General features: G+C 42.8%; 1 long non-coding RNA gene across 1 annotated transcript; it reads left to right on the top strand.

Moving 5' to 3' along the window:
- Window positions 1-274: 274 nt before the first annotated feature.
- Window positions 275-2553, top strand: LOC118664019. Its single transcript, XR_004970253.1, has 3 exons — window positions 275-426; window positions 2004-2052; window positions 2505-2553. It is a non-coding gene; the product is annotated as an uncharacterized LOC118664019 (long non-coding RNA).
- Window positions 2554-10591: the final 8038 nt, after the last annotated feature.

The raw sequence follows: 10591 nt of genomic DNA, 5'->3' as shown, positions 1-10591 counted from the left end.
CCTCCCTCCCTCCCTCCCTTCTTCTTCTTTCTTTCTTTCTTTCTTTCTCTCTCTCTCTCTCTCTCTCTCTCTCTCTCTCTCTCTCTCTCTCTCTCTCTCCCTCTCCCTCTCCCTCTCTCTTTCTTTCTGTTGCCAGGCAATGGAGTACACCTTAGAGAATAATTCACTGAGTCGTTTTGCCAATGGGGATAAGTCAAGGGTTGGTAACTGCTCCAAAGTAAACATTGAAAACTAGCACTTGGGTAGAAAACAAATCCACAGGCTCTTTGCTGGTTAAAACTAGGTCCCTGGTTCACTGGTGGGAAAACAGGTTCTAGTTAGATGCTCTGAGGGCCTCGCATACCTGGGGCACTCGAAGTTCATGGTCTTAACCAACTGCAGTGGCCGAGAACAGGTTTTGCAATGTTCCGTTTTGCTGTCTCCCAGGTAAGTGGCTCTAAGTAGGAATTTCTCTGAGTAGAAAGGTCTCCTATAGCCAGGCTTTGCTTCCTCCGCTCTCCATGTTAGGCCCCTGCTGCAGCCACCATTCCCTGGGCCTTGCTGCAGCAAATAGTACTTCCCTCAGCATTTCCGAGTTGAGATCGAGTCTTGATCACCATTTCCTCCCCCTTTTTATTTGGTTAATAACATCACATAGGTTTCAAGTGTAGATTTCTATGATTTGTATATTGTTGCATTGTGTGCCCACTACCCAAAGTCAAACCACCTTCCATCACTATATATTTGTCCCCCCCCCACATTAATTGCCATTTCTGTTTTTCTGTCCTCCCTCCTTCCCTCCCTCCCTCCCCCCTCTCCTTCCCTCCCCACCGTTTTTCCCTAATGAGGGCAGCTCTGTAATCTCCATCAGCTCACCACCATCTCTTCAGTTCCTTCTATTCCTTTACAGCCCAGCCCCCACAGCTAAAGCTGTCTTCACAGCCAGTGTGTGGCTTGGGGCTCTCTTAGGGAGGCGTAGCCTTGCTCCCCAGATCTTTGTTTCTTTAGATCCACAAGAGTATAACACGCCTGGCCAGCGTGGCTCAGTGGTTGAGCATTGACCTAGGAACCAGGAGGTCAACATTCGGTTCAGGTCAGGGCACATGCCTGGGTTGCAGTCTTGGTCCCGGGGGTGGGGTTGGGGGTGTGTGTGTGCAAGAGGCAGCCAATCAATGATTCTCGCTCATCATTGATGTTTCTATCTATCTCTTCCTTTCCCTTCCTTTCTGAAATCAATAAAACATACTTTTTTAAAGAGTATAACATACTAGCACATCTGCATTTTTCTATGATTCAGCGTCCCTGGCTCCACATTCACAAATTTCGAATGCTCTGGAGGGAAGGGATGTTCGCTACAACATTGTCAACAATGACAATGCTTCAATGTACTTTTCATTCCCTAGATATAGTCACGAACAGAGGCAAGCGGCCGGCTGAAGTGGTTGGGCGTGGAATGTTTGGGCCATGGGGCATGGTGTCGGGAAGGCTCCCGCATGTCTGTACTCATACTTGTTTTCTCCTTTTCAGCTTCTATCTTTGAAAGTGTGCTGTTCTTTTTCTTTTCTTTTTTTTTTTAAACACTGGCATGGAACAAATAGAACTTTGACTTTGGTTTCACAATTTACATGGCTGATTTCATAAACTACCATGTTTCACATTGCATAATGTTCTCACAGTTTACAAGTAATTTTTTTTTTCATTTTTAGGGCATAGGGCTTTCACGTTGGTATGCTTGGAGGGGCAAAGAGTAAAATACTGGAGGGGAATCTGATGTACGGGGATATGCACTTTCCTGGTACAAACCACACACCTCCTCCCCTGCCCCCACAGTTTATGTTGAATGGCCGGTCTAGGCAGCCTGTGGTGAGCCTTCTCCCAACAGGGATGCTGCCCGGGGGTTCACTGTGGTGTGACAGATTTTTGGCACCTTTTGCTCATCTTGGGCTTCTGCTGCCTCAGCCCCATTCAGCCATCATGGTACTTTCCTTCGTTCAAGGTTTACTTTATGATTTGATTTTTGCTAGAGACCCTTGGATATCAGGAGCTCAGACTGCCTAAGAAATGCGTGTTGTTGTAAGTACTATGCTTTTCTCATGCTTAATTAACTTCAGACATAGACTTGTGTGGTAAGGGTTCCTGTCAATAGAACAACAAATAGGATAATCTCTAAACCACATGATCCAACAGCAAGATAGGTCATTGTTCTAAACACCATCAAAGGCGGTCATAAAATTGGTACCTATTTTGAAGATAATATCCAATATTTACTAAACTAATATCAACTAATTATGCAGTAATAAACAAGCCAGGAACAAACATTCCTTACCCCGGGATAATAATATGAAGTAAGCTTACAATGCTTTTTGTCAGATAGCCTCAGGGTTTCATAAATGGGAATATGTTAAACTTTGTTATATATTTGAGAATTAAGAAAAGTCATTTCTCTGTATAGCCTGATTGTCTAACTGAGTTTATATCTTCTTATTTTTAACTTCTGTCTTTGTGTCTTAAAATTGTTCCTACAGCCCTACCAGTTTGGCTCAGTGTATAGAGCGTCGGCCTGCGAACTGAAAGGTCCCAGGTTCGATTCCGGTCAAGGGCATGTACCTGGGTTGCGGGCACATCCCCAGTAGGAGGTGTGCAGGAGGCAGCTGATGGATGTTTCTCTCTCATTGATGTTTCTATCTATCTCCCTTCCTCTCTGTAAAAAAATCAATAAAATATATATATTTTTAAAAATTGTTCCTACAAAAAATCACACAAATCCTACAAAAAAGGCAAAGTTATGATGACGTAGGTGAAGTTTGAATTCAGTGGCTTCTACCTCCTCAGGTTTCTTTTCCTTGTTCCTGCTACTACTTCACTCCCTTATGCAGCCTAAACTGGGCCCCATTCAGGCTTTGTCTGAAGAACACCATAGAAAAAGAGTAAACCCCATTACGATTCCAAGGAAAATGGCAAGAAAGCACCAAATCAAAAAGCATAAGGAGAATATGAACAGGTATAAGCTAAGTGTACTGCTTAAGAAACAAGAATTTGAGAGAAAAGCTCAAAGACTCTACAAAAAGAAGAAAATAAAAATGTTCAAAATATTGAGCAAAAAGACTAAAAAGGGCCAACCAAACTTGAATTTACAAATGAAGAACCTTTTTAAAACATATTTAAAAAAAATAAATCAGACATTTTGTGCTTAATCAAGGGTTAAACTACCTGCTGTCTGTTGAGTTCTTTGGCATATGTAATGCATGTCCTCACAACTAAAGTTGTCAGTGTAAACTGGATCACTAAGCTATACTACATATAAAACACCCAAATATTTTTGCTCTTGTAAAAGACAATTTTCTATATACGCCCTACACAATATAACGTGTCTCTCATTTATTTGCCTCTGAAGGGAGGTTGGCCTGAGAATGGAAAGAACCTTCTACTAGTAGCTAGGTGACAGGTTCAAGTGGGTAACACTTTTGTATCACATGAAATTCAGGTGGAAGAAAATGTTTTGAAAATTTAAAAGAAGCAGGACACAAAATTACATATTTGTTATGACTGTCTCTCTAACACACACACACACACACACACACACACACACACACTACATACGCGCGAGAGAACATATTGGTTAAGAAAGATATCTATTACCACAATAGATGATTATTTATTATATATACCAGTGGCCCAGTGCACGAAATTTGCACACTTGGTGGGAGTGGGTCCCCCCGAGCCTGGCCTGTGCCTGTCACAGTGCGGGAGCTCCGCGATCCATCGCTCCAAAGAGGTAGGCCCTGCCCACCCATCCGGGGCTCCTCGATGGATTGTCCCAAAGAGGTAGGCCGGAGCCAGGGGAGGCCTGCGGACCTCCAGTGCAGGCATGTGGAGAGGCCTCTGCTGCGCCTTGCCGCTGTCCCGATGCTGTAAGTCCCTGCCCACTCACACCTGCTGCGCACGCAGCCTCCAGCTGATCGGTCGTTACACGTGAGGGCGTCCCGACTATTTGCATATTACCCTTTTATTAGTATAGATTATTCTGTATTTTCCAAGCTTCCACTAGTAAGCATACATTCCTTTTAAAAAAAAAATAAAAAAGAAGTTAAGGTACTAACAAATTCTAAGTTCTTGTTTCTGTGTTTACTTTTTCTCAAATGCCCAGGTCAAATGGCATAGAACATTCGGCCTAGGGGAGAGAAGGCACATGTATCCGTCCCCCTCTGTTCTCCCCACCCCCCCTCCCCCATCCCCCAGGACAGTTCCAACTATGGCCATTACCAGACCCCAAGGGACATCTGGCCTACCTTCTTCTAAATAATTGTTCTTATTAAAGTAGGACTAAGATGTGAAGATACGGTAAAGTAAGATAGCTCAGCAGAGGGTTCATGCCACTGCTGCACCTTTAAATGCAAATGCCACCTCCTTCTCCTGCCTCCTCAGGCCCAGTCACAGTGGTTGAATCAGACAGCTGTGGTGGCATCCACCTGCCCTTTCCTAAGGGCTTCTGAGTGGCAACACGCCTCTCTCTCTTTGACATTGTGTTCTTTTTTCCTCCCTCCTCCTGACTTTATCTCACAGGGACATTGGGAAGAGAATAAAATTGAATTACATAGAACATTCTCAGCTCCTCTGAGGGTGAATGGAATCTGAACAGAAATAAGAAATTATCTAGGTTTCTGTTGCCCCTCATTCTGCTTTATATACCTGTCATTCAACAAGACTTAGTTCATTCTCTCCATTTTTTTTTCTTCCAAATGGTGGTGAAAGATAATTTGTCTCTAAAGGTTCCTAGTTGACTACCCAACCTTTTCTCTTAAACATTTATTATATGGCCTACTTTGTAAGCTTAGTTTTAGGTTTAGTGATATCAAGATTAATATTATCTTTTGTACCAGTACATTTTGTTTTATTAGGTTCTGAACAGAGAACAGAATTTTCTAAATAACAATTCCATTTAACACCAACAAAAATACTTATGTGTTTATATTAATAAAATATAAATATCTGGGACCAAATTTGTTTACTGAACCAATCATTTGGAATTGCCTTTAGAAGTTAAACAAATATGGTTTAATGTATTTTTAAACTAGGGCTGATTTTTAGAAGTGTTTACATTTTTTTTTAATTAAATCTTTATTGTTCAGATTATTACATTTGTTCCTCTTTTTTCCCCCCATAACTCCCCTCCTCCCAGTTCCCGCCCCACCCTCTGCCCTCACTCCCCACCCACTGTCCTCTTCCATAGGTGCACGATTTTTGTCCAGTCTCTTTCCGCATCTCCCACACACCTTTCCCCCCCAAGAATAGTCAGTCCATTCCCTTTCTATGTCCCTGATTCTATTATGATCACCAGATTATTTATTCACTTGATTCTTAGATTCACTTGTTGATAGATGCATATTTGTTGTTCATAATTTGTATCTTTACCTTTTTCTTCTTCTTCCTGTTCTTAAAGGATATCTTTCAGCATTTCATATAATACTGGTTTGGTGGTGATGAACTCCTTTAGCTTTTCCTTATCTGTGAAGCTCTTTATCTGACCTTCAATTCTGAATGATAGCTTTGCTGGATAAAGTAGTCTTGGTTGTAGGTTCTTGGTATTCATCACTTTGAATATTTCTTGCCACTCCCTTCTGGCCTGCAAAGTTTCTGTTGAGAAATCAGCTGACAGTCGTATGGGTATTCCCTTGTAGGTAACTGGGTTTCTTTCTCTTGCTGCTTTTAAGATTCTCTCTTTGTCTTTTGCTCTTGGCATTTTAATTATGATGTGTCTTGGTGTGGCCCTCTTTGGATTCCTTTTGTTTGGGGTTCTCTGCGCTTCCTGGACCTGTAAGTCTATTTCTTTCACCAGGTGGGGGAAGTTTTCTGTCATTATTTCTTCAAATAGGTTTTCAATATCTTGCTCTCTCTCATCTTCTGGCACCCCTATAATTCTGATGTTGGTACGCTTGAAGCTGTCCCAGAGGCTCCTTACACTATCTTCGTATTTTCGGATTCTTTTTTCATTTTGCTTTTCCAGTTGGGTGTTTTTTGCTTCTTTGTGTTTTGAATCTTTGACTTGATTCTTGCGCTCCTCTGGTCTGCTGTTGGGTGTCTGTATAATATTCTTTATTTCAGTCAGTGTATGCTTAATTTCTAGTTGGTTCTTTATCATAACATCGAGGGTCTCATTAGATTTCTTGAGGATCTCACTACATTTATCGGCGGTCTCACCAGTCTTTTCGAGGGCCTTACTAAGTTTATCGGCAGCTTCTAGACAGTTCTTGAGAGACCTTAAAAGTGTGGTTTTGAGCTCTATATCTTCCATTTCTGACATTTGCGTCCTGTTTCTTTGTCTCCGCATTTTTTTATCTTTTCTTGGTGCACCCACTGGTGGTCTTTGTGCGCAGTCTTGTAGTTAAGCCTTGATTGTTGTCGGTAATACCAGGGGTGATTTGACCTCCAGGCTAACTGGCTATGAGAGTCAGCTGTGTCTGCAGTGGGAGAGCTTCTGTGCTGGATCTCTAGGGCGGTGCTAATCTAGTCTTTGCCTGAGGCTATCCGGCAAATGGGCAGGGCTTGGGCGGGGCGGGTCCCCGGGGATCTACAGGGCAGGGCCGGAGCGAGCAGTTATGGCTGCTCTCAGTTCCGTCCCTAGGGGCTCTGCCTCTCAGAGTCCCAGCAACTGCTGCAAACCTCGGAGAGAAAGGTGCCTTCGAGTTCTGACCGAAGCCAGACAGTCCCGCTTCTCCCGTTTGAGTCTGGGTCCCTAGAGACTCGCCCGGATCTGGAGCTCAGAGTCTGAAACTCGCTCCCGATTGAAAACAACAACGAGCCCTCCGCCGCCAGCCCACTCCGCGCGCGCACTCCGCACCTGAGTATTTCACTTCAGCACTGCGCCTCCTCTGAGTCTGGGTATGATATTCTCTTTCCTCCTAGTTGTAGAATTTCCACTCAGCCAGCCTTCCTGTGGCTCTGGATGATGTCTGTTCTGTCCTTTAGTTATATCTCTGAAGTGGTTGTTTGAGGCAGCAATCTCCGGCGTTAACCTATGCCGCCATCTTGGTTTCTCTAAAACTACTATAGAGGAACTATAACTTCAAACTGGAACTCCAACATTAACACATTATATGATCTTGGAACAGGTGCTTGACCTCTTTGAGCCTCCTTTTCCTCACTGCCTGGGGATGCTCGGCAGCGTAGTTGTCCTGGAGGCGGCGGCCGCTACCTGCACCGAGACCAAAGCCCGGTGGCGGCGGCAGCGGTGGCAGCGGTGGCGGGCGGCGGCGGATCTAGAAGTGTTTACATTTAAACTATATGGAAATTATAGTCATAGAGCCAATGAATAGAATTCTACCTATGAAGCCATTATAAATTCATTGTCATTACTTGTAAGCACATGCCTTATTTCAACATACAAGATATGACATGATCTGAGTGTCTTGCTCTCCATTTCTCATTCGCTGAAAATAATTCCTCAGGAACCCAAACCAACAGTAATGGAAACAGAGAAAACAAATAAAACACAGGACAATCTATAATAATACAAGTGTAATATGCTAATTAGACTGGACTTCCTTCCAGCCAGGGCTGCGAGGGAAGCCCAGGTCCTGGGTGCCTGCTGGCAGCCGGAGGGAAGCCCGGGTCCCAGAGGGAAGCCAGTGCCGACAGCTGGGGGAAGGAAGGCCTACTCTTGCATGAATTTCATGCATCGGGCCTCTAGTGTTTATATAAAGAACAAAGGTTAACACATGACTCCAGGTCACTTTTTATTTACTTTGTCGATATTTATCTTAGTTAATAAAGAAAATGATTAGCTTAATTCTTTCAGTGTTTATTTATTAAACAAACCATGGACCCTGGAAATGAATGGACAATGCTAGAATCCTAGTTCTATCTCTTAATAATTGTGTAACCTTGGGCCAGTTATTTATTTAACTTTTCTATGCCTCATTTTCCTAATCTATGAAATGAGGCATAGAGAAGTTAATCCTAACTTATAGGATTGTTGGAAGGGTTAAGTGAACAAATGTATACAAGAAATTTAGAACAGTCCCTGGCATAGAGTATTCAATCAATTCTAGGTGTGCAGGAGGCCGCCCATTGTCTTCACTAGCAGAGAAGTGCAAACAAGAATCCCAGAACGCTGGTGAACCTTGAACCCATGGCAAGGGCCTGAGTTATGCACCGATTGTCTAGTCCTGACAATGGGGGCTCAAGCTATTTCCTGATCAAATAGTCTCAGAGTAAATCCTTCTAATATTTACTGACCTTTACGATAGTCTGTCTGCTACTGCAATTGCCTACCTGACTGAGGGCTTTATGTGTAACCAACATTGAATAAAAGGCTGGTGAGGCCTGGGCACTGGTGGAAGTCCTTCCCCTTGAGTTGGACTTGCCCGCCTGGCCCCCCAATATTTCCAAATTATCTCTTGTCTCTTCTCTTTCATTTGTGTGCGGCTCCTCTTCCAGATCCTGAACCCTGAACCACGCGGGACGTGGGGGAACACATACACATAGGTGCCCCAGAATACAACAGGGAACAAGTCAAGAGTCCCTCCTCTCATGGAGTCTACACTCTAGTGGCAGTGTGGATGAGGTAGGTAGCAAAAGACATCACACAAATGACACAGCTAATAGCATCTTTACAATTGTGTTGAGTGTAGTGAAGGAAAAATATAGGGCACTAAAGATCAATATGTAGGCTGCTTTTCCAATGAACATCAGATGTTAAGCTTTTATGATTTAGATCAGCTATTTCATTCGGTGTGCCATGGCACACTGATGTGCCACAAGAATTTTCAAAACATGCAATGCGTGACTATTAAGTCAGGGGCACTAAGCTCTTTTCTCTTAAGATTGTCAAATAAAAAAAAATGACAACTTCCAACACAACAACAGCTGTCCGGTGTGAAGGAATCAAAGTATACCTATTTTTTTTTTTTTGTCAGATTGGCAAAAAATATATCTTTTTTGGTGTATCACAGAATTTTAGTAATTAGTTTCTGTGTGCCATGAGATGAAATAGGTTGAAAATCACTGATTTAGAATCTTGATATCACCCTTTGGTAAAATCAAGAACATCTGAAATTTACACTACTATTTATCCACCCATTATATGTAGTGTGATTTAAAAAAAAAAAAATCAAACTTAAAAGTTGAGAACTTTTAATTTAAAGATGACAGTATATTTATATATCAAGATGTTTAAAGATAAATCTTAGCACCTGAGGGGAGAAAAAATTCAATCCATTTGACTTAGAAGACAAACTAGTCCATGACTCATTAAATATTTTACTTTTCAGCTATATTGGTCTTTAAAGACACATAATAGTCTTAGAAAGGCAGGCCACTGTAGTGATTTAGGTTCTGAAATCAGAAGACCAAGGATCTAGCGCTGACATTTGGTTAGCTTTTAAGCGTCAGGCAAGTTCTTCCACCTCTTTAGCACCAGATTTTTCATATTTAAAATGGGAACAACGAAGTTTACATCATGAGATTGTTAAGATCAAGTGATAGTCTGGCAACCATCTAGCAGCCTCTAGCACATAGCAGTCACTGAAAAAAGGGGAGCTGGTATTCTGCCAGCCTGGCTCAAGAGGTTCAATTCCCGGTCAGGGCACATGCTCAGGTTCTGTCTTGATCCCCAGTTGGGGGTGTGCAAAAGGCAGCCAATGATTCTCTCTCATTATGGATGTTTTCATCTCTCTCTCTCCCCCTCTTCCTTCCTCTCTGAAATTAATAAAAGTATACACTGAGTGTCCAGATTATTATGACTACCTGACGTTTGTAAGCAAATCAGCTATAATTTCGCGCTGAAGTTGCTAGAGGGCCAGACCATTATAAATAGGGAAGCAGGTTGTTTACCACGACAGTAGAAGTGATTTTTTTCTGAAGATGTGGGTAAACAATGCGATTTAACAGCCTTTGAACGTGGGATATATTTGAATGTGAGTGGCCAGATTATTATGACCACCCCATCAGTACTTCATTGGGCCACCTTTTGCCTTCAATACTGTGGCAATTCTTCTTGGCATTGACTCCACGAGTTGTTGAAAGATGATTCGAGGAATCTGACACCATGCCTGATGAATAGCACTGTCCAGTTCTGTGAGATTTGATGGTTGCGGAACCAGCTGCCTGATGGCTCTTTTAACTTCATTCCACAAATGCTCAACTGGAATGAGATCTGGTGATTATGGGGGCCACCTCAGCAAGGTAAAGTCTCCCTCATGTTCTTGAAACCACTCCTGCACAATACGAGCACCGTGGCATGGCGCATTGTCTTGTTGGAAGAAGCCATCTCCATTGGGATACGCCATCAACATGATAGGATGAACTTGATCAGCAACGATACTTAGGTATGTTGTGCTATTCAGACGTTGTTCCACACGAATTAAAGGACCCAAATCATGCCAGGAAAACATGCCCCAAACCATAACACTGCCCCCACCAGCTTGAAGGGTTGTACTCATGCATGTGGGGTACATACTTTCATGCTGTTTCCACCAAATTCTCACTCTGCCATCTGCATGATGCAACTGGAAATGTGATTCATCGGACCACATGACTTTTTTCCAATGCCTGACTGTCCAATCCTTGTGTTCCTGTGCAAATTGGAGACGTTTTATCTTGGTAACTGCAGACA

The sequence above is a fragment of the Myotis myotis genome, unplaced genomic scaffold (assembly GCF_014108235.1).
Source record: "Myotis myotis isolate mMyoMyo1 unplaced genomic scaffold, mMyoMyo1.p scaffold_m19_p_10, whole genome shotgun sequence".
NCBI classification, from domain to species: domain Eukaryota; kingdom Metazoa; phylum Chordata; class Mammalia; order Chiroptera; family Vespertilionidae; genus Myotis; species Myotis myotis.
The sequence above is the reverse complement of the archived record's forward strand: the minus strand, read 5'-3'. Positions and strand labels throughout refer to the sequence as shown.